Source organism: Peromyscus californicus, unplaced genomic scaffold (genome assembly GCF_007827085.1).
Source record: "Peromyscus californicus insignis strain IS unplaced genomic scaffold, ASM782708v3 Scaffold_11__1_contigs__length_118956290, whole genome shotgun sequence".
In the NCBI taxonomy this organism is placed as follows: Eukaryota; Metazoa; Chordata; class Mammalia; order Rodentia; family Cricetidae; genus Peromyscus; species Peromyscus californicus.
Genome location: NW_026294402.1, coordinates 77,642,675 through 77,669,029, shown reverse-complemented (window position 1 = coordinate 77,669,029; position 26,355 = coordinate 77,642,675). Strand labels below are relative to the sequence as shown.

The following is a 26,355-nucleotide window of genomic DNA, read 5'->3' as shown; positions in this document are numbered from 1 at the left end:
AAGCTCTTGATTATACTTATTTATTTATTTTGTGGCCACACATGCGTGTACGCATGAGTGCCAGGGCTTGTGTAAGAATGGGGTCAGAAGATAACTCGTGCAGCTCCCTCCTTTAGTTAAGTGGGTCCTGGGGATCAAATTCAGGTTGTCAGGGTGCTGGCAAGTGCCCTTTCCTGCTGAGCCATCTTATTGGCCCATTTCCCCGCCCCCCCCGCCCCCCCCCCCCCCCCCCCCCCCCCCCCCCCCCCCCCCCCCCCCCCCCCCCCCCCCCCCCCCCCCGCTTGTTTGTTTTTGGTTTTTTTTGAGACAGGGTTTCTCTGTGTAGTTTTGGTGCCTGTCCTGGATCTCGCTCTGTAGACCAGCCTGGCCTCGAACACACAGAGATCCGCCTGGCTCTGCCTCCTGAGTGTTGGGATCAAAGGCGTGCGCCACCGCCACCTGGCTTTATTGGCCCATTTTTAAAACAATTTCTCTGTTGCGAAAACTTGCAAAAAAATTTTAAGAACACTAAAGACATCACCACTACCTAGTCTCTTTTTACTGTGTACTAGAACACCAGAAATCATTCATCCTCATTAAGCATAACATAGCAGCTGTTGGCTAGCCTAACCACATCCTTCCCTCTCCCTCCCCTACTCTCCCCACCTCTCTCCTCATGGCCATAGATCCATCTAGCTTCCATATATAAGTGAGAACATATGATTTTTCTTTTTTCTGTGCCTAGATTACTTCACTTAACACCGTGACTTCCACTGTGCCGTCTACATTGCTGCAGAGAACAGGATTTTATTCTCGTATGGTTGAATAGTCATCCACAGTGTACATATACTCTATTTTCTTTGTCCACTCATCCGTTGAAGGGCACTAAAATTCTCCATTTCTTAGCCATTCTGAATAGCGCTGCAGCCCAGCACGGTGGTATATATCTTTAATCCCAGCATTTGAGAGGTAGAGGCAGGCAGAGCTGTGAGTTCCAGGCCAGCCAGAGCTATGGAAAGAGACCCTGCCTTAAATCTAGAAGTAAATAATAAACAAATAATAACTGAATAGTGCTGCAATAAACTTGAGAGTCCAGATATACATTTGACAGAGTTACTTTATTTCTTGTGAGTGTCTATCCAGTAGTACAACTGAGAGACTAACTACAGTTCTAGCTGTAATTTCTTGAGGCACCTCTGTACCTTGTTAAGAATAGCTGTGATACATAATCAACAATGGTGTATAAGTATTTCCTTTTCTCCACATCCTCAAAGGTACTCACTTTCTTTAAGGTTTTGTTGTTGTGTTCTGTTTTGTTTTGTTTGTTTAACAATAGCCGTTCTGAGGGGAGGTGAGACACAGCATTGTGGTTTTAATAAGTATTTCCCTTGGACTCACAGCCTGAGCAACCTTTTCAAGTTCTGATGGCTAACTGTACGTCTTCTCTTGACAAATGTCTCTTTAGGTCTGTGTGGTGGTTTGAATAAGAATTTCCCCATAGGCTCACATATTTGAATGCTCAGTCATTAGGGAGTGGCACTATTTGAAAAAGGATTAGAATGTGTGGCCTTGTTGGAGGATGTATGTCACTGCGGGTGGCCTTTGAGGTTTCAAGAGTCCTTGCCAGGTCCAGTCTCTCCCTGTCTGCCTGTGGATCAGGATGTAGCTCTCAGCTACCACTCCAGCTCCTGCCCGCCTGCTGCCATGCTTCCCACCATGATGATAACGGACGAAACCTCTGAAACTGTAAGGGAGCCTCCAATTAAATGTTTTCTTTCATAAGAGTTGCCTTGGCCATGGTGTCTCTTCACAGCAGTAGACATGTGACTAGGACAGTCTGCTCGCCATTTTGAAGACTGATTTGGGGGGCACTATTGTGTTGTTTTCAATGCTCACAGATTCTGGATATTAGCTCTTCTCAGATGAACAGTTGGCAAATATTTTCACTCATCTGGTAGGTGGCTCTTCATTCTCTTCGTTGTCTCCCCATGCTTCCTAGGGAACTTTTTTTCAGTTTGACTTCATCCTAATTGTCTGTTTTTGCTTTTGTTCACAGCACTTTTTGAGGTTTTATCAAAATTTTTAAAAAAATACCATTTCAGTGTCCTGCAGCTTTTTTCCTATGTTCTCTTCTAGCTGTTTCATAATTTGGATCATATGTTTAAGTCTCATCTATTCTTAGTCAGTCTTTGCCGGGAGAGATAGGGGTCTGACTTCATTCTGACGGAAATCCAAGTTTTTTCAGTGCTGTTTGCTGAAGGGGCTGCTCTTTCCTTCAGCACGTGTTCTTGGTATCTTCCTCAAAAATCGCCTGGCTTTGAGAGGGTTTTCTCTAGGATCCAAACTCTGCTCCATTGCTCCATACGGCTGTTTTTATGCTAATACCCTGCTGCCTTTGTTACTAGAGTTCCACTATGTATGTGTATGTATGTATATTTCCATGTATAGATTTACATCTATATAATCTGTATCTATAAATACTTTTGCCCACTGCTGAGGAATGAATGCCCAGCCTGAGCAGGCTATCAATGATGTCAACAGAGTTATATCAATAGTCGTCAGGTTTCATGTCTCTCCCACTTGGTTCTTTTAGCTAAAGATTGCTCTAGCTATTTGGCTATTTTGATTTTGGGGTTTTACTTGTAATTCCCTTTGGATTTTGGTTTTCCATATGGATTTAGATGTTTTAGTTTTAGGAAATGTGCAAACTGTCATTGGACATTTGACGTGGCAGTTTCCCTTTTTATTGCTTGAGAAGCCTCCACCAGTTTCAGTTTCTCAGTTTGAGCACTGAGGCAAAACACTGGCTGTCCCAACCATGTAAGTTTGGGCACCTCAAACAAAACAACTGTCTTAAAAATGAGGTTTAAATATATATATAATTGATTAGTTGCCTTTTTAAAAATAAAAGCTTTAAGATCTCTCATGACTGGAGAATTTTGCTTTATAGGGTCCATATTTCTAAGTGTTTTTGCCAAGTCCTGATCAGGATTCTTGATTCTGAAGATAAGACTGGCCAGTTTTTTGAGCATCAACATGTGCTTGTTGAAAAGGTTGGAATCTCTGGACCTGCAAGGCCCCAGCCAGTACTCTCCCCTCTTTTAGACATTGCTGAGCTGTGAGTATCACAGAGCCTGAGAACCTCATCTTCCTTCTGTATAATTTGGACCACATGAAACTTGTCCTACAAAAGGGCTGGAAACAGAAAAGTTCAGTTCCAAGTGACCCCCAAAGGCATTATTATATTATTATTATTACTATTATTTATAGCAAGTTAAATAGAAACAATATGCAAATGATTCGTCAGTAATGTATTAAGAAGCAATTTGAGCTCTGTTTTTATGATCTGAACTAGGTCAACACACCCAAAACAAGAATGGAAAATGCAGCATGAAACATGTTACTGATAAGGACATCCATATGCAAACTGAGTAATTGCTGAATCAGATGACCCACTGCTTGGGATGGTGTGGTCACAGAGGGAAAGTTCAGATCACATCGCACATGCATAGCCAGAGGCATTTCATGCTTTGGTGAACAAGAAAGGTGAGATACTTTACTAATTCCAGCAAACATCCAAAAGATCATACTCCTACTTGGATTATTTCTGATGATGATGGTACTTTTTATAAAGATCAAGTATGAATATCCTTTAAAAAAGGAAAAATGTAAGTTGTTTGTAAGGGCATAGCATTTAGAAACAACATATGTTTCCTGTAGTCAAGAATAGGTTCCTTACATCAGCCGAAGACATTCACAGAGGGATGAGTTGGAGGAAACAGTATCATCGGCGGGCGGGGGAAGCTGTCCTCTCTCTTCTTTCTGCTCTTGTCTTCTTTGCCTGCCTGAATGTACTTTTCATATTGAATTTATTCTAGCTATAGAACGTTAAACATATTGTCTCGACATAATGTCTTCTGATGTCCTTCTCTTTCCTGCAGCGTGTTTTTTGTTAAGACAAGGTCTCAGGGTCTAAGACTGTCTTAGACTTTGCTATGTACCCCAGACAGTACACAAATTCACAGCTCTCCTGTCTCACAGTCATGAGTGCTAGATTTACAGTCTGTACCTCATTAGTTGTTATTATAAATGTTACTAATGTAGAGGGCTATGCCATACCATGAAATGTATGCATATAGTCATTCATTCATGGATTGGGTACCTTTCCTGTCCCCAGGTCAGGCCCTCAGTGATAGTACCTACTTTCTTTTCACAATTACAGCTTAGCTTCATGGCAGCAAACAGACCCAATGTGTCTCCATGTTTAACTGTGCTTCCTGTCTTCTTTTCAGTATACAAAACAACTATACTTTCTGCTGGAAAGCCTTCAGTGGTTCCCATGCTAGTGAACAAGCTCCAAACTAGTCACTTTGTTTGATACAGCCCTGAATGATTGTTCCTCTACTTCTCTAACCCTGGCCAGTATCATCCTGTGACTTCACTCAGAGTCTCCCATGTTCCTAGTTTTTCTCTCATACTAGAGCTTTGCAGGTGTCTCTTTTCTGGAACACTCATATACATCATTCTTTAGGTAGCATCTTACATATAACATCCCAACAGACTTACCCTGAAACTCATACATAGTAAAACTCTCTTCACACACTTTCTCTATTTTCTTTACCTTGTTATAATGTTCAATCTTACATTTGGCTTATTGATTTCCATATGTTTTTCACAGTAAATGATACATGAATTCTATGAGGACAGTAACAATAAGCAATATATCCCTTGTGTTAACTAGATTCCCATGTTTGGTTGACTAAATATTAAATGAACAATGCAATCAGGAAATAATAGCAAGGTAGAATTTACATAGGCACATGACAGTCTCTAGAGCTCTAGATTTTAGGAAAGGCTGATGAGACAGGAATGGAATTAGGGTAAGGTCTGCCAGCCGATGTGACATATTCTAGCTTGCCAGGCAGTTTCCAAGAAGGCTCTTCACTGAGTCTCATGAAATGAAGGAAAAAGTAAAGATTGTCTGACCACTATCCTGCATGCCCTGATGTTCCTGGAGGTAGTTTGCAGCTTCACGTAGGCAGGCCTTATTTTATACTTGGGGAAAATTCACATTTTTCTGTGACTGATCCAACTATTACAGTTAAGACATAGAACCAAGATAGCCTTCTGATTCTCTCCTACTCATTTCCATCGATAGCAAACTAAGACCCTCAAACCATAGAGAGTTCTTGAACATTTGCCCATGGGCTTTCCCACACTTCGTATGCCTTAGTATTTCAACCTAAATGATCTTCAGGTATCTATAAGAAGGCATCTTGTATGTTTTCTAATCTCCTTGGGGTTTCTTAATCCAATTAAATTGAAATCAAGATTGATCACCACACTTTATTTAAATTGAGAGATTTCTAAGTTCACTGGGTTTATACTTATTTATTGTTTTCTGTTGTGATCATGGCGCTAAGGATTTAACCAGGCAAGAGGAGATGTGTTTTGTCGCTGTTTGGTGCATGTTACTTTGGTTTGGTTTTAGTGTTGTTGCTCTTTTGTTTTTTTGATGCTGTTGTTTTCTTTTTACTCCTGAATTGTGCCTGTATTTTTTTTTTTTAAACAACTGCAACTGTTGAGATGTTAAACTTCCATCAGTGACATTTTCTGTTTTCAAATCTCATTGTTATTGTCAAGGACTGCACACACTGATCTTAGTTAGGCCCAATTCTGAGTTTTCCGTCCCTCCTCCAGCATTTGATGAATGTTACAGAAGTAGGAGTGTCTGCACTCACCTGAATGTCCTTCGGCTTCTCCTGGAGCAATACGTACCAACTATATACACACACACACACACACACACACACACACACACACACACACACACACACAACACAATACATGCCTTACATGCCAGCAGGATTCTTTTGTTTTGTTTGTTGTGGTTAGAAGATTTCCACTAATCACGTTTTAATTCTAATTTCTGAAAGTAAGTAGATAACTGTACTTTAAAAGAAAAATCAGTTGAATTAACACTGGTACTTGCCTCACAGAAGGCTGGATTAGACCACATGAAAATTTACTTAACAATCTTTTCATGACTTCCCATCTAATTATCAAGCTAATGTAGTAAACTTTTTTTTTCCCCTCTTAGTAAAATCTTTTATTTGGTTTATGTTTTAAGTGTAAAAAAATGTATAAGCTGGAATATTTGATGATATGGGAACAAGGAGAAGCCAAGTCAAAAAGCAACACCCATTTAAAATAAATCAAAAAGTCGAATTTCTAAAACGTCATCATCTTGTAATTATCTGGTCATCCATCGCATCTCAGTTGAGAAAGATTTCGAAAGACCGGGGCTGAAGAGACGTGTTCTGGATTCTGGGGCTTCAGCAAGAGCTCTCCCCATCCAGCTCCTTAGAGAGCATTCATGGCTCTCCTCCAGTTAATGTCTCTCTTGATTTGGCACAAGAGAGCTAACGGGACAGAAGAGGGTGGCCATATAGTCATCCCAAACAGATCCGGGAATGCCATATGGGGTTCTGCAGAGAGTCCTCATCGCCACAGTTGTCCCACACAAACAGCATTCATTCATGTCAGCTGCCACTTGACACCCAAGGCATGTAAAGCAAAACGTCCCACACAGGCAGACTCCTCAGTCGCTGAAGCAATCACACAGGCTGGTCTGCCAGTTGGAATTTTGGGGAGCACGAACAAATCCAGGTTGCGTCACGAAGACTGTTGGTGCCTGAGCCATCTTTGATGCGTGGTCTCAAAAGCCCTGGAAGTTTAAAAGGTTTGGAGCAGGAAGCGTCTTGTGGTCTGGAGTTGAATCTTACTAATGTTATGAACTTCTAATGCTAAAGGAATTGTACACGTGAATTTATTACATTATCTTTGAAGAACTTCTTAACGAAAATTGGGTTGCATTACGGTCTATTTATATCTCATTTTAGCTGCCATTGGAAGTCCCCACAACAGGTCTCTCCAAGGATTTGAGGTTTGGCATCCACCTTAGTCAGTGTTGATTCGCCGTGTTTTTAGTTTCCATGGAGGAGATTTGGGGTTTATTCTCTTCTCAAACCTAATAATTATGTAAGGTTAATGCTGCTCTGTATATATCATGTGATTAGTAGGAAAAGAAATCATCCATTTAGCAAATGTTGATTAAAGGTCTGCTGAGTGCTGCCTATTATGCAAGGGGGAAGAACCAGAATTAAATAAGAAGGGAAAAAAGATATGGCAACATCATTTTCAAGAACTGTAAGAGAAGAATTTAGGAAGTATAGGCTTGGCCCAAGTCTCCAGAGGCAGGGAGGCATTCTGCAGGGGACCTTTAAGCTACAGTTGGAACTGGAAGGAAGAATTTACTTACTGAAGTAACACTGGAGGGTAAGGCTGGTCAAGGAATTGGCATCCCAAGCAGAAGAAACAGTCCAAGGGCAGGGGTCTGAAATAATGCACTGCGCATTGCTCAGCTCTAAGGGTGAGAGAGGATGTTTAGCCAGGTATCAAACATCTCCTGCGATGTTACCAAGACCCAGCCGTGAGATGACAGCCTGCTAAATGTTTACAGGTTATCCAGAAAACTGATATTCAAACAAGTGGTTTCCAGAATGTTGTCTACCTCAAGAGGAAATAGAAGGCGCTGTGAGAGAATGTCGCTAAGTCTAGAACAACTTTGAAACACTCACCAACGTTTCTCTCCCTCATGGTTTCCCACCTTAGCCTTCCTCCAAAACCACCTGCTCTACCATTCTCTGTCCCCAGCTTCAAAGCAGCTAGTCTCCTTGCTAAAGGTTGACAGCAGGAAGAAGGGTCTCTAAAGAAGGGGGCAGGCTTAACTCCAAAGGGAGGAAGCATGATGATGATGGAAGTTCTGCATTGTCACTGTGTTAATCCCTCCTCCTTCTCTCTTGAAAACCTTGACTAGTTTGCTAACCTTGTGGTTTGGCCTTTTCTAGAGTTTCATACAACAGAATAGCACAATACACAGCTCTTGCTCTTTCACTAAATACGATGCTTTATGGCATCTGGTGTTATGTGCATAGGTAATTCCTTCCTTTGTTGTTGGATAGTAGTCCATAATGTGGACATACCATAACTTGCTAATTTATTCACAGGTTGATGGTGTTTTGAATGTTTCCAACCTGAGTCTATTCTGAGAAAACTTGCGTAAACATTCTTGTATAAGTCATCATGAACATGCATATTGAGTGCTGTTTTGGGGGGTTTTTTGTTTGTTTGGTTTGGTTTGGGGATTTTTAAGATAGGATTTCTCTGTGTGTAGCCCTGGCCGTCTTGGAACTGGCTTTGCAGACCAGGTTGGCTTTGAACTCAGAGATCCACCTGCCTCTGCCTCCCAAGTGCTGGGATTAAAGGCATGCACCACCACCGCCTGGTGCTGTTTTTCTTCTTATTTTGGCATATGCTCCCTTCTCTTGGTTAAATAACTATGGAATCATATGGAAATTGTGTGTTTAATGTTTATAAAAAATTGAAAATTCTTTTCCAAATTCTACATTGCCTAAATTCTCTCCAGCAGTCTCTGAGTTCAGAGGAGCATCCTCACCAGCATTTGGCAATCTCAAAGCTGAGCCAGCCTAGCAGGTGTGTGTGAATTAAACTCACATTTCCTTGATAACTAATGATGTGAGACATTTTTATAAGCTTATTTGCCTACTGCATTTCCTCCTTAGTGAAGCATTTGTTTAAACCCTTGGCTTGAATTCTAATTATATTTTTTGTCTTATTATTACTGAGTGGAAAGAAATCTGCATATATTCTAGATCTAAGTCCTGTATGATAATGTGTTTTGCAAATATTTTCTTCCAGTTTATGTGTTGTCTTTTTATTTGCTTAACTGACTTTCAAAGAACAGTTTTGATTTGGATAGAATCCAAATTAGCTTTTTATTTTCTTTATAATTGTAGCTTCTAAGGTCACTGACATTTTCTTTGGTGGTTCTTTTGTTTTTGTTTTTTGTTTTCGTTTGGAAGGCCCATCATCTTAAATCTTATACCTAGATATGTGGTCAAATTTGAATTAATTTTTATATGTAGTGTGCAATAATGAAAATATATCCTCATGGATACTTAGAGTTCCAGTGTGCTTTAATGGCTATCCCCTTTGAATTTCCTCCCCCTTCTCCCTATTGAATCACTTTGACTCTTCTGTTCAAAATTAAGTGACCACATAGTTGTCTATTTCTTCACCCCCTGTGCTTCATTCATCTCTACAGTTGATTATTTGAAATATAAATGTATAAATCTTCTCTTCTGCTCTTTTATTTCAAGATAGTTTTAGGCATTTCACACTCCTTTAATTTCTAAATAATTTTTTATCAATTTCCACAAGAGAGATTTGCTGGATTTTGATTAATTTAAAGATAATGTATACCTTAACAATATCTACTGCAAAAAATTTACAAATTTTAATTATTCACTGTTAATATACAGTGATTAGATAACATTTTATGCTGATACTTTAGCCTATAACCTTGCTAAATTCATGGATTAATCTCTGTAGTTTATGTATAGATTCCATTGGGTTTGTTAAACATGCTACTGTATAATCTGTAAACAACATAAGACAACATTTTCCCATATAATCTATAGTCTTCTATTCATTTTCTTGCATTGTGGTGTGAATTAGAACCTCTGATATGTTCAAGAGGCGTGTCGGAAGTAGATACCCTCCCCTTAGTCTACAGGAAAAGCATGAAGGCTGTGAATGCAGAGAATTGCACTTGGTGTAGTTTTATAGTTATTTAACAGATTAGGAGATTTTCTTCTTCTTTTTTTTTTTCTTTTTTCTTTTTTGAGACAGGGTTTCTCTGTGTAGCCCTCACTGTCCTGGAACTAGCTCTGTAGGCCAGGCTGGCCTTGAACTCACGGAGATCTGCCTGTCTCTGCCTCCTGAGTGCTGGGATTAAAGGCGTGCACCACTATGCCTGGTGAGGAGATTTTCTTTAATTGCTAGCTTTCTGGGAACTTTCTACAGTGGTTTGGTCTCTAACTTTGTCAAATGCTTCTTTGTCTATTGAAAAGCTTGAATCCATTTTCTAATTTTGGTTTTTAACATCACATCTGGGTTACACTGATTTATCTGAACCGGTGTTGCATTCCCAAGACAAACTCCATTTGATCCTGTTACATTATTTTGTTTTAATATACGTATGGCTATCTGGGATTTATTAGTATTATGATGAGGATTTTTGCACCTATATTCTTGTGGAATACTGGCTTGCAAGAGTCCCTTTTGTTTGGTTAAAGAGCAATGCTAGCCTTCTTACATTAATAATAAACAGGCACAATGATGCCAGTTGACATGCCAACATGGACAGGGGAAATTTCACGTGGCTCCACCCCTAGATGAAGAGAGCTGCGGGTGGGTAACAGCTCCTGAGAGAGGGAACTTTAGTTTCCTCAAGACACAAGCTCCCATGTAGGATGTCTGATCCCAAATGGTTAGCCCTGGACACATGTACATACAAGCAACACTAAATGGATTCAGAATATATATATGTGTTTATATATACATATATGTGTGTGTGTGTGTATATATATATATGCACAGTGCACACATACAATATAACACATATGGATGTATGTGTATTTATGTATAGAGATAGACAAATTAAAGAAGAAACCATGAATGGAAGGGGAAAGGAAAGCAGGGAGTGATGTAGATATAGTACTCAAGTTCAGAGGTCTCAAAAAGAAAGTATAAACATAAATAAACAAAAAAAGTGGCTGGGCATGGTGGTGCACACTCACACTTGGGAGGCAGAGGTAGGCGGATCTCTTTGAATTTGAGTCCAGCCTGGTCTTCACAGTGAGTTCAAGGCTACCCAAGCCTACACAATAAGACCTTGTCTCAAAAAAATTTAAAAGTTTATAATTTTTCATGGCTTCCTCTTTAGGGTGTTTGTGTTTTTAAACCAATATTCAGGTCATTTATGTTCCAGGTAGTTGAGGATTTTTGCAGATACTTTCTGATATGTTGGTCAACTTCACTGTGGTCAGAGATCACACTGTGAATGATGTCAGCTCTTTGAAACTTGAAGAGCTTGTTTTGTTTTAAGCTTTATAATACAGCCCACCTTGAAATGTTTCTCTGTACACTTGAAAAGGATATGTTCTGCTATTTGGGAATAGAGTGTTCTTTATAACACTATCAAGTTGATAGATAGCACTGCTCAGTTCTTTCATATTCTTACTGATGCAATTTAATTATTCTATCAATTACTGAGAAAAGAATGTCAACACATCTAAATATAATTATAGTTAGACTTATTTTTACCTTTCACTACTATTGTTTTAGGGTTTATGCATTTGGAGATTATTAAGTACACAATTATGCCATGCCTCCCTAGTAAACTGGCCCCCTATCATTATATAATGAATCCTTTTCATATTCTGAAGTCTATCTGATATTAACATGTCTAAAGTAGCTTTCTTTTAGTGAGTGTTTTCATTCTTTTATTTTTTTGGTTGTGAGCCTAGCCTTTAACGGCTGAGCCATCTCTCCAGCCCTCATTCTTTTATTTTTAATTGGTCCATATCTTTATATTTAGAGTTCATCTGTTGTAAACAGGGTTTAGTCAGGGATTACTTTTCTTTCCTATCTTTTTACATTAAAAAGATATTTATTTTGGTGTGTGTGTGTGTGTGTGTGTGTGTGTCTGTGTCTGTGTGTATGTACACAGGCATGTGGGTGCCTGCAGAGGCCAGAAGAGGGCATCAAGTCCCCTGGAGCTGGACTTAGAGGTAGTTCTGAGCCTCCTGACATAGCCGCCTGGAACTGAATTAGGGTCCTCTAAAAGAGCAGCAAGCATTCTTTTTTTTTTTAATTAAGAAATTTTTTTTCATTCATTTTACACACCAATCAAAGATCCCCCTCTTCCCTTCTCCCACCCTCCAAACTCCCCCAATCCACCTCCTACTCCTCACCCCCCCATCCCCCCACCCCCCACCCCCCCCACCCCACTCCCCCCCTCACCCCCTCCCACCCCCGCGACAAGAAGGCAAGGCTTCCCATGGGAAGGCACATCCAGTAGAGGCAAGTCCAAGCCCTTCCTCCTACCTCAAGGCTGCACATGGTGGTGTCCCATCATAGGTAGTAGGCTCCAAAAAGCCCCCTCAAGCACCAGGGATGGATTCTGATTCTACCGCCAGGGGCCCCCCCAAGCAGATCAAGCTACACAACTGTCTCACCATGCAGAGGGCCTAGTCCAGTCCCATGCAGGCTCCACAGCCATTGATCCAACTTTCATGAGTTCCCACTAGTTTGGTTTAGTCGTCTCTGCAGGTTTCCCCATCAGGATCCTGCTTAGTCACCAGGGAGTGGAACTGTTTGAAAGGATTAGAAGGAGTAGGAGGGTGTCACTGGGGCTTTGAGGTTTCAAAAGTCCAAGCCAGACCACTAGGTCTCTCTCTCTCTCTCTCTCTCTCTCTCTCTCTCTCTCTCTCTCTCTCTCTCTCTCTCTCTCTCTGCCTGTGAATCAGGATGTAGCTTTTAGCTATCTATCTAGCACCCTGCTTGTCTGCCTGCTGCCATGCTCCCTGCTATGATAATGGACTCATCCTCTGAACTGTAAACAAGCTCCCAGTTAAAAGCTTTCCTTTATTTAAAAAAAAATATGTGAAGTTATCCTCTCTGAGGAGTGGATGGGGGTGGGGGGAAGCTGGGGGGTGGAAATGGGAAGAGGGGAGGGAGTGGGAACTGTGGTTGGTATGTAAAAATGAAAAAAAAAACTGTTAAATTAAGAAAGAGAGAGAAAATGTGGCTACCAGAACCTTGTTTGCTTATACTTCTATTGGGCAGTATTGACTTACACAGTTTTTATTTAATTTCATTGGGAAGATGATATATTTGCAACCAACCAGTTGGTTGACTGTGTTCTATTTTTCTTATTTGTTTTTCCCCCTCTTGTTTTGTTCTCTATCTGTCTTTGAATTGATTTGTATTTTATTTTCCTCTAATACTGGCTTTTTATTTTTAAATGTTGAAATTTAAAATTTCTAATCCTTTCTTATCTTCACACATGCTACTTAGGTGATCCATTACACTTTCACATGTTCAACAAACCCACAGGACATTGCTTCTATTTTTGCCCTAAGAAGCCCATGTTTCTTAAAATAACTTAGACGAGGGCACCGCATGCTGCTGTTGCGTTGATGCTGGGGCTTGTATCCAGGGCCCTGTGCACGAGAAGCATGTGCTGCTGAGCAACGCCGGCAGTCCTGAAATACCTCTCGTATTTACTTTCATTTTAACTATTTCTGGAGCTCCCCATTTCCCTGCAGTGACCACGGTTTCTCTGAGTTTCATTTTCCTTCTCATGAAGAACTTCCCTCGCCGGCTTTCATCTTGCCAGCCCACTGGCAATACTGACACTCAGTTTTGTTTAACTAGGGGAAAACCTTAATTTCACCTTCTTTTTGAAAGGTATTTCCCCCACCCCCAGGTATAAAAACCTAGATTAAAAGTTCTGGCTTTGTTTTTCTTCAGCATTTTAAAGGTGTCAATGCATTGAATTCTTGCTGACATGGTTTCCAGCATAAAGCTAGCTGAATTATCATTTCTTTGCGTATATCCATGATATGCGCCTTCCCTCTTGATGCCGTCAAAATTATTCTCATTTTATGACATTGAATAGGATATATTCTGGGATCCTTTTCTGTATACTTTGACCTTTTTGTTTAATATAATCCAGGCTTTTCCTGTGTTTATCTTGTACAATCTCTTCCAGAGCGACTCTGTGTCGTCGCCTTTTTCTTTCCTTGCTGAAACTCCAGGGGCTTACGTGGCTGCCCATTTCAGGGCTGCCTCACACTGTTGAATGTGCTAGTGCTCTGACCAATGTTGTCTTCTGTTGGGCTTTGGTCGAGATATGTTTTCTCCACCTATTTGAAAGTTCTCGAATTATGTTCTGTAATCCATTTTATGAGGGGTGCATTGAAGTAATTTCTTATTTCTGCTGCTTTGGGTGTTGAGTCTTTCTGGGAACACTCTCATAACCACACCCAGAAGTGCTGTTCTAAATACAGTCACTTCGCTCGTTAGTCAAATGCCTTTTTTTTTTTCTTTCAACTACCTCTGTTTATTTCATTTTGAATGGATTCTAGTACTGTCATTCAGTGAGTCAATCCTTTGTATCCCCAATGAGAAATGATCTATTCATCTCATTTACTTTCTTTTCATTTCAGATCATGTATACTTTTCATAAGTAGAAGTTTAGTTTCTCTTTTGTAAACTACCTTCCATTATTCTCATCATATCTGTGTTCCTTTCAGACCTCTGCAACACCTATGTATAGTTCTGTCATCTGTGAGTGACTGTATGCATTTGTTGATTTTTCTCTTGGTTATGGGGTATATTTTCTTGCTTCTTTCCAAGCTTGGAAATATTTGGTTGAGTGGTGATATTACTAATTTTACAATTTAGGCTGCTGATTTTTGCTGTATGCATGTACTAGGCTTTGTTTCTTGGAATCACTTTGGTCCCTCTGAACTCCATTAGGCAGATATAGGATAATATTCAGTCTAGGCTAATTTGTCCCCATTACCAAGGCAATGTCCTTCTGAGACCCCACTTAACACCATTCATGACAAGGTTAGTATAGTCTGACTACTGGGACACCAACAGCTGCTTGTCTATGTGAGCTGGAGGGTTGCCTGGCCTCTTCCTTCCAAGAGGTGGTTTCTTTGATGTTATGTAGTCCTTCTCTGTAGTCACAAATCAGTACTCAGCCACAAGACTTGTGAGGGGACTCTGGGAAGATTTCTGGAGTGCTCTCTCTCTCTCTCTAAAGCTCTCGCCCCTTCAGTCTCACAGAGTAACCTCTTTCATCTCTCTAGACCCAAGCTCTGTCTCTTCCGCTAAGGAAGACGGCCAGGCAGTGTTTTGACTTCCTCTCACCTTTCTTTCTAGGCAGTAAGAATACCACTTAGGGATCAGTGACCTGTAATGCCTGTTGTTTGAGTGCTAAAAAACACTTTCACCTAGTTTCTAATAACTTAAGGCATGAGGCTCAACGCACTCACTTATAGTCTATAGCCTGCAGACACAGATGTAGCCATTCAAAGGCTGTAAGGCAGAGTAAAATAGAAAAGTTTATCATTAAATAATTCTAATGGGCAAATAAAGTATTTCAAGACAGTAATATAGATACCCAAATCAGGTTAAGATGCCAATAGTCCCAGAAAAGACAGCAGAAGCACGAATTGTTGGCAGTAGACACTGCCTGGATAAAATTCATGGATATGACAAATATTTACAGCAAGAGAATCTAGTAAGTGAAGGAATCTGGGAAAATCAGATGAGATAATAAATACAAAACCATTTTTAAACATCAATTCAAGTACTTGTTGAACACTTGCTGTGTGCCTAGGATGGTAGGACAGCAGATTACAAGTATAGATGACATGGTTTCTGTTCTAAGAGAATTACCAAACTTAAAAATACAATCATGAACTAGGTTAGGGATTTCTGTCATGAAGGTATAAATAAGATGCTATCTTGCCGGGCGGTGGTGGCGCACGCCTTTAATCCCAGCACTCGGGAGGCAGAGCCACGCGGATCTCTGAGAGTTCGAGGCCAGCCTGGGCTACCAAGTGAGTTCCAGGAGAGGCGCAAAGCTACACAGAGAAACCCTGTCTCGAAAAACCAAAAAAAAAAAAAAAAAAAGATGCTATCTTATACAAACAATGACTAAGTTACAGATGAGGGTGGCAAGGGGACCTTTGAAAGAGGAAGTCATATTCCCGATAATGCCTGAAAGACAAGCACTTAAGAGGAAAGATGTTACAAGAAAGGAAAAACAAAAGATGATCATTTCCAGTGCAAAGACAGTTTTGCTGTGAATGGAGTACAGAATATACTGTATGATCAAGATGTATACATTTAAAAGTGTAACATTACAAATTCAGAATATTATTATGTCTCCAGAGATGGTTTCTGTAGACACATACATCACAAGAAATGGGGAAATAAGTTTTGGTGATGCCACAGTACTTGATGCAGACTCTGTGTCATCTGTTACGTAGTGCAGAAGAAATCAATATTTATGCCTGCTTCCAACCCAGGATGCAAAAACACAATTACTTTAAAATGTCTACACTCATGTACCAAGATAATGTTCAAACAAGCCATGCACTTTAAAAGAAATAGAAATAAATATTTGAAATGGCTATAAGAAATGAAAAAAAAATGTTATATAGCCTTCATTATTTTAAAGTTCCTTTATGTGAGTGAATTCCATTGGCAATCATCATCACATATCAAAACATTGTTCTTTGGCTATCTGCCTCCATATCCCTTAGTAGCACAGATACTCCTTGTTGATATTGCAGTTTTAAGTAATCTGATGTTGATTTTGACTCAATAAACCTGTGTTCCATTTTGAATTTCTATCCTTAAGTGTGCTTGATACCCTTTAGAAAAGCTCCCCTGTTTAATACCCTCGGGGAAAATAAAACTTTCATCTGCTGCTTTGTGGAACAGGGAGCTAGTCATTGGGTGGTACAGAGTAGCAGTGGTGTGTGTTGAGGGTGGGGGTATAACTGCTTCTCAGATGAACAAGTTTATTAGTGCACAGCCAAGTTTATTAGTGCACAGCATACACTTCCCCAGCAGAGGTGCCAGACACCAATTTCTGAGCCTTGTTGGAGGTTGTGGGGAGGATAGGTATGGGACACAGTAAATCGGACTTCATTTCTGTTTCCTGACAAGCACTTCCGCTTATCTGGGTCTAGTGACTCAATTTCCATTCATCTTTCTTCATTCAGACATCACCCTGGTGGTAATATTTTGCTTTTGTTCTCTTGACTCTAACGTCCTTGATGGTTTATACCTTTTTTTTTTTAATCCATTTACTATCACTCTAATAAGCCTCCAAGAGGGAGCTGAAAAATGCATGTATTCAATACTTCCTCTAACTGGAAGTCCTTCAGCTCATGGTTTTTTAATATCTATGCCTGTGCATCTTATAATATGCATGACATATTTGCACAGTGATATGCATGCACGATTTATGAATTAATACCTACACACTGTTAGTTTGAGCTAGTCCTTTTTCTTCTAACAGGTGATAGTATATGATTATAAAGGGTTGAAAACTATTCTGCCTGACCTCTAGGGTTATTATGCCGTCTTCTAGGGTTCAGAATTTCACTTTTCTCTCATTTTGTGTTCATACTCCCTCAAAACGAGCTTGTTTAATTAAAATGTTAATCACCTCACTTTTAACCCTGACATATTCTTTTAGCTTCAAATATCAAATTTCCACTTGATGTTATCATCAGGATCTATCTCATTGTTATCTCCCAAACTCAACTCGACTCTTTTGCCCTTCACAGACCACCCCCAAATTGTACTTCACCCAGTCCCCAGTTATTCAGCCCAAAACTTGTATTGAATTAAATTATATCATGATTCCAAAGCCTGGAAACACAGCATCAAAGAAACCTGAAAAGATGGATGGCATTCAAACAATATTCAAGGGTAAAGAGACTAGGAAATAAATCATTATTTTTATTTCTATTAACCAGGCTAAGTGATGTCAAGAGAAAGCTAGATAGTAGGAATGAATAACCACAGAGTGGTATGTGTGTGTGTGTGTGTGTGTGTGTGTGTGTGTGTGTGTGTGTGTGTGTGTGTGTGTGTGCGGCTTTCTATTATGACTCTCACACTTCACTGTCTCTGTTTGATCTTAATGTCTCTCATTGTCGCCGTCTCGGTGAGATTGGGGGATGAGATACATTATTAGCTGCCATTTGGTGAGTTTGAGGAGGGTGTGGAGAGAAATGCACTTGTTCAGTTCTCCATTTTTACCTGGAATTTGAAGAGTGTTCTTGGGGCGCCTCTATACAATGGTATTCAAAAAGAACCCTGAAAAAAGTGAGGAAATAAGCCATATAAATATCTGAAAGAAGAACAGTCCAGATGGAGGGAGCTATACGTGGAAAGGAACCTAAATTAGGAGTGTTCTTAATGTGCTCAGGGACAGTGAGCCAGCCCAATGTTACTGAAATGAGGTTGAGAAGTGGAGGAGAAGGAAAGCATTTGAGAAAAGGAAGTTGAAGTGTTGACAAGGAGCAGATCATTTATTAGAGTCCACAGTGAAGATTTTTACTCAGTGAAAAGGAAAGCCCTTGAAAAAAATTTAAATAGACATTATTAAAATTGTACTTTAAATAAATCCCTCTGCTATGATATCCCATAACAAGATAAAGGCAGAAGCAGGGACGCTAATTAGGAGGGTCAAGGCAAGAGCTCAGGATGCCTTGAGCTAGAAGGCTAGCAACAGATTCGTTGAGAAGTGATACGCTCGTATGCTTTGAAGTTAGAGCCACTGGGATTTTACAAGTAGATGGGCCAGGAGAAGAAGCAAGGTTACTCCAAGGTTTTGGCTTCAGCAAAATGGAACTGTAGTGTTGAGATTATAAATACTGCAGATGAAACAGATTCCTTTAGGGCAGGGAAGCATAGGAGCTCAGCTGGATACTAAATTTGAAATAACTACTAAAGCTCGACATGGATATTGCAGGTGGTTGTTGAATATAAGAGTCTGTGGTTTGAAGGAGGAGTCAGATGGAAGGGAACAGTGAAAGGAGTGAATGCCCTATTGCAGTGCCACAGATAGTAACAAGAATCAGGAAGATAGGTCTTGTCAAGTATAATAATGCTCTCAGACAAAGAAGAGGCATCAGAGTGAGTGTGTCTCAGGTCTAGATCAAGTAAGTCATCCTTTGCAATCAGCATCTTGAAGGCTCAAGTTCCATTAGTTGGGAAGATGTGATCAGGGACATAAAAACCACCTTTGGGTGGAACAGGAAACAAAGGTCACTGTTGGCTGAGAAAAATAAAGAGAAGAGAAGTGAGGGGGTTGAAAGAAAAGACAAGATAAAGGAAGTTATCAAGGAAAATAAGACGGTGAATTCTTCAGGAAATTCTGGTAGCATTGTACAGCTAGGCTAAACCACTGAAGACTTAGATCGTAGAGAACCATCATACAGCTTGGGCAAACATCTGTATTTCATTGCTCAGGCACAGTTGAGGAGTCAGTAGAGATTTAGGTTTGACCAGATTCTGGATTTTTCCATGCAAGTTAGATGGAGAGTCACATGGGAATGTAAGGAAGGTATGGTGATAATTGTGGAGTGATGGGATATCTCAGTAAAAATACCTAATCACTTGGTTGCTCTAGTCAAAAACCTAAGAATCAGCCTGGGTTCCTCTCTTCAGTTCCCAAATCCAACACCAGGTCCTACTGCCTCCATCGGGCTATGTCTAGGTTTTACTATCTTTATTCTGTCTCCATTCCCATCACCTTAGCCTGGTTGTTTGGCGGCTCATGAAGCCAATATCTTTACCATCTACTCACCACTCCCCCTACCCTCCTGACACACTAATCCATCCTCCACACAACAGCTTGGGGGAGTTCCTGACATCTCAGTACATAGTCCCACTGGACAGTTGTTTCAACCCACATCACAGACGCATAGGCTCTGCTTATTTCTCCAACTTCTCATACTGCTTTTCCCATTGCTGCTCCATCACAGACACATTGGTCTCTTCTCTGATTTTCCCTTATCTCAGATGATGAAATACTTTCTCCCTACTTGTGCTGATCTTCCACGGGTCCTTCAATTGGCTGCTCTTACTAATAACTCATGTGTTAATTTGATTAGCATGCAACTGCCCCAGGAAAGACATCCCAGGGCATTGGATTTGAAGTACATCTAGAGTCGGGTGGTGGTGGCAAATGCCTTTAATCCCAGCACTTGGGAGGTAGAGGCACGTGGATCTCTGAGTTCAAAGCCAGCCTGGTCTACAGAGCAAGTTTGAGGACAGCCAGGGCTATACAAAGAAATCCTGTTTCTAAAACCTAAAAATTAATTAATTAATTAATGTACATCTAGGCAGTACATCATATCATCATATTTCTTTTAATGCTCTTAAACAATCTGACTCTATTTTTATGTGTCAAGATATCTGCACACATCCATTAGAAGGAGAATGCTGTTTCCAAGTGTGCTCTGTCCTCAGAGTGATAGTTCTCACATTTACTCATCTCAGGAAGTCTATACTTTTAAAAGTCACTCAGGACCCAAACTCTTTTGTGTGTGTGTGTGTGTGTGTGTGTGTGTGTGTGTGTGTGTGTGTGTGTGTATGTGTGTGTTATGTCTACCATTAATTGCGGTTAGAAATTGAGACAGATTTTGAAAGTATTTCTGTATTTGCTCACTTAAAAGTAACAAAAAACCCAATGTCCTATTAACATAAACAACATTTTGGGAAGAATAGTCGGCTTTTTAAAACAGAAAAATATAGACTGGAATTACTGTTCATTTTGCACATCCTGCCTGGTTCCTCTTATCTGTATTCACAGTCAATCTGTAGTGATATGTTGCTTCTTCTTGTGTGGTTGTTTCCTCCAGATTGAAACATTCCCTCCCAGAGGAAAGACACAGATTCATGAAATTCAAAAAACACTTTTTAAGATTCAAGAAATTCATGAAACTTCTGAGACTCCCAAGGCACCTTTCTGAGGCTGTGCAAGCAGTAAAAAGTCACTGGAGGAGAGGATGCTGTTGTTTAGTGCTGTAGCTGACTGCATGTTGTGCAAGGGGACTCTGGTAATGCAGGTTTTCAGAGTTGTAAACCATGCCAACTGGAACTCCTCGGTGATACAGCAGTCTGTGTCATCAAGGATCCTGTAAGACACTCTAACATAGCCAGGCATCTTAGGCTTTAATCCCAGCAAATCAGGGAGCAGAGGCTCTTTGTGAGTTGCAGACCAGCTTGGTCTACACAGCAAGTTCCAAGGCAGCTGGTTACATGGTAAGACTCTGTTTCAAAAAATAAAAAATAAAAAAAAAAAAAAACAAGAAAAGAAACCCCAATGAAACTTGTTGGTTCACCAAGCTGGTGCCATTGCCTTCTTTATCTGTGATAGATACACTCTCTCTCCTGCAAGAAATGTCACCTAAAACTTGTGTTACAAAATATAAAGGAAATTTGCTACGCATAGTTACATATGCTTGCAATCCACTATTTGAGATGTTGGAGCAGGAGAATTATGAGTTTGAGGCCAGTCTGGGCTACGTAGGGGGAGGCCATAGCTCAAAATAACAAGTTGTTTTAAAAAAAACAACTGACAATATATGAAGAAATTTGTCTTAGTACTAGATGTTTAATAAGTGCTTTAAATAACTGCATATATATTCATATATTATGCTAATGCTCAAGAGAACTAAGTCCTTAAAGGTTACATGCAATACAGAATCTGAACCACAACAATTAATTTTTATGGATAAATTCATTAGTTGATTTTCATGTTTGAATGGGTCTTTTATCTAGCATGATTTTGTAACTTCCTACATTGGCCATTTGGAAAATATTTATTCACTAGTTCACAAAAAAAATTAAATGTTGACATATTTATTTTTTTAAAAAAATTACGCATTCAGGAAAGTCTTTAAATATTGGATGCTGTCATGCTCATGGGATGTATAAAAATCTACAAAGTTCTATTTTTTACTTGACAGCTTTAAACTTGACTCAATTAAAAAAATTTTTTTCAGAAAGCATTTGCAAAATACCAAAGTCCTTTGCCTTAAATCTGTCTGCCAGTTGTTTTCTCACATTGTACTAATGTTCCATGAAAACAAATGGTTGCCTCGGTTTTTAGTAACGGCAATTTTTTTTAGTGGCAGATGTGTTTTTCTTAAGATGACTATCATACCAAGCATAATTTCTGTTTTATCATTAAAATTAAAAAAAGACATACATTTAGGTATTTAGATTTAATAAAATGAGTCTCTGTTCATTCCAAAGCAAGATTTGTGGTTTATTTATTTATTTTGTTTTGTTTTGTTTTTTGAGAAATTCTCACTATTTAGCTCAGGCTGGGCTTGAACTCATGGTATTTCTTGCTTTAGCCTCCTAAGTGCTGGGTTTAGAGGCATGTGCTAACATGCCTGGAAATACTCTGCAGACATTTTATTTCATGTGTGTGTGTGTATATATACATGCTCTAGATAGATAGATAGATAGATAGATAGATAGATAGATAGATAGCATAGATATGCTATCTATCTATGCTATCTATCACATACATACATACATACATACATACATACATAGTGTTTGAGACAGGGTTTTACCATGTAGCCTTCCTGGCCTGAAACTCATAAGACCAGGCTGGCCTCAAACTCATAGATATCCACGTGCCTCTGCCCCCTGAGTGCTGAGATTAAAGGTGTGTACCACCACAGCCTGCTCAACATATTCCTACTAAATGAAACTAATGTTTTAATTACATTTTGCTTCTGTCATTACTATTTTGCTGGGCATGCAGGCCAGTGAAGGACACGTCCACTGGTACAGTTTGGAAGCACTGTCTGGATTCACGATTGATTAAAAGTGCAGGTGGTTTCACCATTATTCCTGCTGCATCATCAGTACAGAGAGCAACAAGGTGGGGAAAGAAAAAGTATTTTAGAATGATTATGAATACAATTATTATCTTACAGTTGCCCTGAGGTGGTCTCAGAATCGTAGTTCTTCCTAGAGCACACTAGACAGTATGACACACATTAGGAAGTCTTTATAATTTCTGTAATATAAATAAGGAACTGAGTTACTTTACTACTTAAGTGTATTATGATTGGACAACTTCTTGTTTGAAAAGGAATCACCTCTTAGAATTTATTATTTTGCTAGAAGCATTTTGGAAGAGAAAAATAGTTTAATAAACAAAACACATCACTATCTGTGTTTACAGGAGCTGTGTAGATACTTCACAGATCACATTACACACACCTTTTAGTCTTGAGAGATTTATGAGCACTACATAAAGGGCATGAACTAACAGAACATGTATATTAAATTACTAATAATGCTAGCTTCTATAGGGACAACCACATATAAAGTAAGGTACCTTATCCTTTTTGGGAGGCAAGTTAAAACCCTGTTAAACAACTTAAAGAAGAGTTGAATAAATTGGAAGTTGCCTTTAGATGGAGTGACTTAACAATGTAAGGATGTCAGCTACCGGCCTAAGTGCCACTTATAATAGACTAATAAATGAATGTAACAAACCAGGAGTGGACAAGGGAATAACAGCTATGACCATAGAGGATGTGCCTGGAGTCAATAAAACAGAAAACCTTAGACATATAGGAATAAAGGTAACGTGTAATAATACATTACAAGGATATAACTTCAATAAGTAAAGAAGGAAACTAGAAGTGAGTAACTCTTTTACTCAATTTTGCCCTCCACTCAGCGGATGAGAAACTACCCAGTTCAGTATCACCACATGTGGATAAGGAAACAGAGCCTCCTCTCAACGGCTTGCTACGATTTTGTAGAACAATCTGGCAAAATAATTGCCCAAATTAGGAATGACTACCTGATCACACTGTGACAAGAAAGGGAAGGAAAATGGAGCACATAAAATAATGTAGTTTTCACACCACAGTTTGTGAGAACAGGGAATTTGAAACATCCTCCCATCCCCTAACTAAAGAAACATATAGAAAGGAAGACATGCTGTGTATCATTGAAGGCTACAAAACTGTGGGAAATAACCGAGACCTTATAGACACAATGCTTTATGGAAATGACAAAAAGGACAGTAAATTACATTCAAGTTACTTGAAACTATATTCACAAAAAGGGTACTGTGGTGATATTTGGTGCTCTAACAAATAAGGCTTGCCTAGAGATTGGAGGGCAGAGCTAGCCACTAGTTAACCATAGAGGCAAGGCAGTAATAGCACACACCTTTAATCCCAGCACTTGGGAGGAGGAAGCAGGAAGACCAGGAGTTCAAGGCTACCCTGGGCTACAAGAGATGGATCCAGTCTAAAAGAAACAGAGCCTGGAAGTGGAGACTCACACCTTTAATCCCAGCACTAGGGAGGATCATGCCTTTGATCCCAGCACATGGGAAGCTCACACCTTTAATCCCAGCACTAGGGAGGTGGAGACAGTAACATAAGGCAGGAGGAGACAGGAGCTCAGCCCCCCTTCGGTCGGAGGATTCCTAGAGGTAAGCCGTCTCTCTAGTGGCTGGCTCCTTTATTTTCTGATTTCTCAGCATTCACCCTGATATCTGACTCTGGGTTTTTATTATTAAGATTAATTAGAATTTGCACTACAGAATACCACATTATTTTCAAAAGTCCACACAAATTCATGGGTATCTACACAAGTACTACAGAAGTTACCTGCTTAGGTACAAGCATATTAACAAGAATACATCAACTTAAAATACTGTAGAATAGTAATGCATTCACATAGTTTGCATATTTTAATAAAAATAATTAGAAAAAACTTCTACATCTTCTATGCTAGTTAAGGGAATTAACCAGAGAGCTTTTGAAAGAAGATCCCAGTAATTGAGCCTTTGTAGTTCTGTGACTGCAAGCATCTCTTGTTGACCAAACAAAACTGATTTGTGCCCCTTTTTCTTTGGAGAAGTCATTAACAAAGGAGATTCCATGTCTTTTGATAGCCTACTTTAGTCTTTAACAAACAACTGTACCAGCAAATTCTTTCTCATATCTACACTATACTTCCATAATAATTTTCACGTTACTTTTCAAAGAACAGGAAGAAAAATAGCTACATGAGTTACAATTCTGTTGCTGCGATGAAACACCCTGACCAAGGCAATGTAAAGAAGGAAGAGTTTATTGACTTAGCCTACCGTAAGTAAGGGTTAGCTCCACAATGGCAGAGACGGCATGGCAGCAAGCGGCAGGCATGGCCACTGGAGCAGGAAGCTGAGAGCTCCCGTCCACAACTGCAAGGGTGAAGTAGAGAGACAGCCATTAGATACAGCACAACTTTTCAAATTTTCAAAGCCTGCCTCCTGTGACATACTTCTTCCAACTAGGCCACACCTCCTAAACTTCCCCATACAGTGCCACCAAATGTTCAAATAATGAGCCTGCAGAGGACATTCTCAAACCACCACACTGATCGATCTTTTTCTTTCTTTCTTTCTTTTTTGAGACAGGGTTTCTCTGTGTAGCTTTGTGCCTTTCCTGGAACTCGCTTTGGAGACCAGGCTGGCCTCGAACTCACAGAGATCCGCCTGCCTCTGCCTCCTGAGTGCTGGGATTAAAGGTGTGCGCCACCACCGCCCAGCCCCTGATCGATCTTTTTCTGATAATGATTTAAGTATTAAGAGACAGCTATTGTCTCCAGACTAATGAATTCCCACTCTCAGCCCATCTTTTCTTGCAGGTCTTATCTACTCAACACATTAATCATATTGTTAATCTGCTCTGAATGTATCCACTTCATGACACCTTTAGCAAGATGAGGAGACATAAACTGGTTGTAATGATAACTCAACGATGGCCTACAGTATGTCTAATTTAGAGAGCAATTATTTCCAACTGAGGTTCCTACTAGTCCTCAAAGATAAAGCTTATTGACTATGCAATCTTGCCAACCTTTTTCTTTATAAGTCTTAGCAACAATGGCTTATACGTATAAAAGTTACTATTAAAGAGCATTGCCTTATTTAACCTTTCAGCATCTCCATAATGACAGGATGTCATGGTTTCCTCTGTACAGGTAAGTAATATAAACCTAAGGAGATTAAGGTAATTTGCCTGTGGTCTCTTAGCTACTAGGTGCTGGAGGTAGAGTGTCTTAATCTAAGCATATGGGAAGCACACAAACAGCCTGAATGGAAGAAAATACAGAGTAAGAGAAAGAGTGCAATTTGCAGCCAGAGAACATGCATTTAGACTCTAGCTTTGCCACTGGCAGTCACATGACCATATAGCAATAATAGGATTGATATTAACATTATGATGAAAGTGTAATGAAGTCTATGAACTCTGATTTCTGTAGTCTCCTTGTTCTGATGACATACAGATCTGATTTTTAAAATGTGTCCCAAAATAATTTCCGCTTGCCTTTTCTGCTCCCACACCACTAATTTTATTCTTTTTTAAGTATATTTCTTCTTATTTGCTTGGTTTTTCTTCCTTTTTCTCCTATGGCAAAATTTCTCAGCTACTCTAATGTTTTAGAAATTTGTTAACAAAATTATGAAAGTCAGGAAACATTCACTCTGTGTTGTGTGACAAAACCTTTCCTGGGGAGACACAACACACACATCTATTCACCCTAGATCGGGGACTCACAACAGACCAAAGCATGGATACCACCAAAGTTCAACTTGGAGGACCAATTAGTTTTATTGAGATTTATTTACAGGAATGTGGATGAGGGGTTGTTTACAGTAGTATAAATGACTCAGAGACAGCTGCATCACCAAAGCCCATCCTAGCATGCATGACAGCTCACAAAGCTGAGAGCCTAGGGCACACTGCACAGCCTGCAGGCAGCTCAACAGGTTGGATACTGTCCTTTCCAGGTGCCTCAGTAGCT

At 39.7% G+C, this 26,355-nt stretch overlaps 1 long non-coding RNA gene and 1 pseudogene across 2 annotated transcripts in view; both read right to left on the bottom strand.

Annotated features, from left to right (window-relative positions):
- The window catches only part of LOC128096150 (uncharacterized), a 74,703-nt gene extending 49,962 nt beyond the window's left edge, over nt 1–24,741 (bottom strand). For both annotated transcript variants that reach the window (XR_008213544.1, XR_008213545.1), the window contains exon 1: nt 24,653–24,741. This is a non-coding gene — a long non-coding RNA (uncharacterized LOC128096150). The remainder of the gene's footprint in view (nt 1–24,652) is intronic.
- On the bottom strand, nt 6,146–6,682 carry LOC128096144 (placenta-specific gene 8 protein-like; annotated as a pseudogene).
- Nucleotides 24,742–26,355: the final 1,614 nt, after the last annotated feature.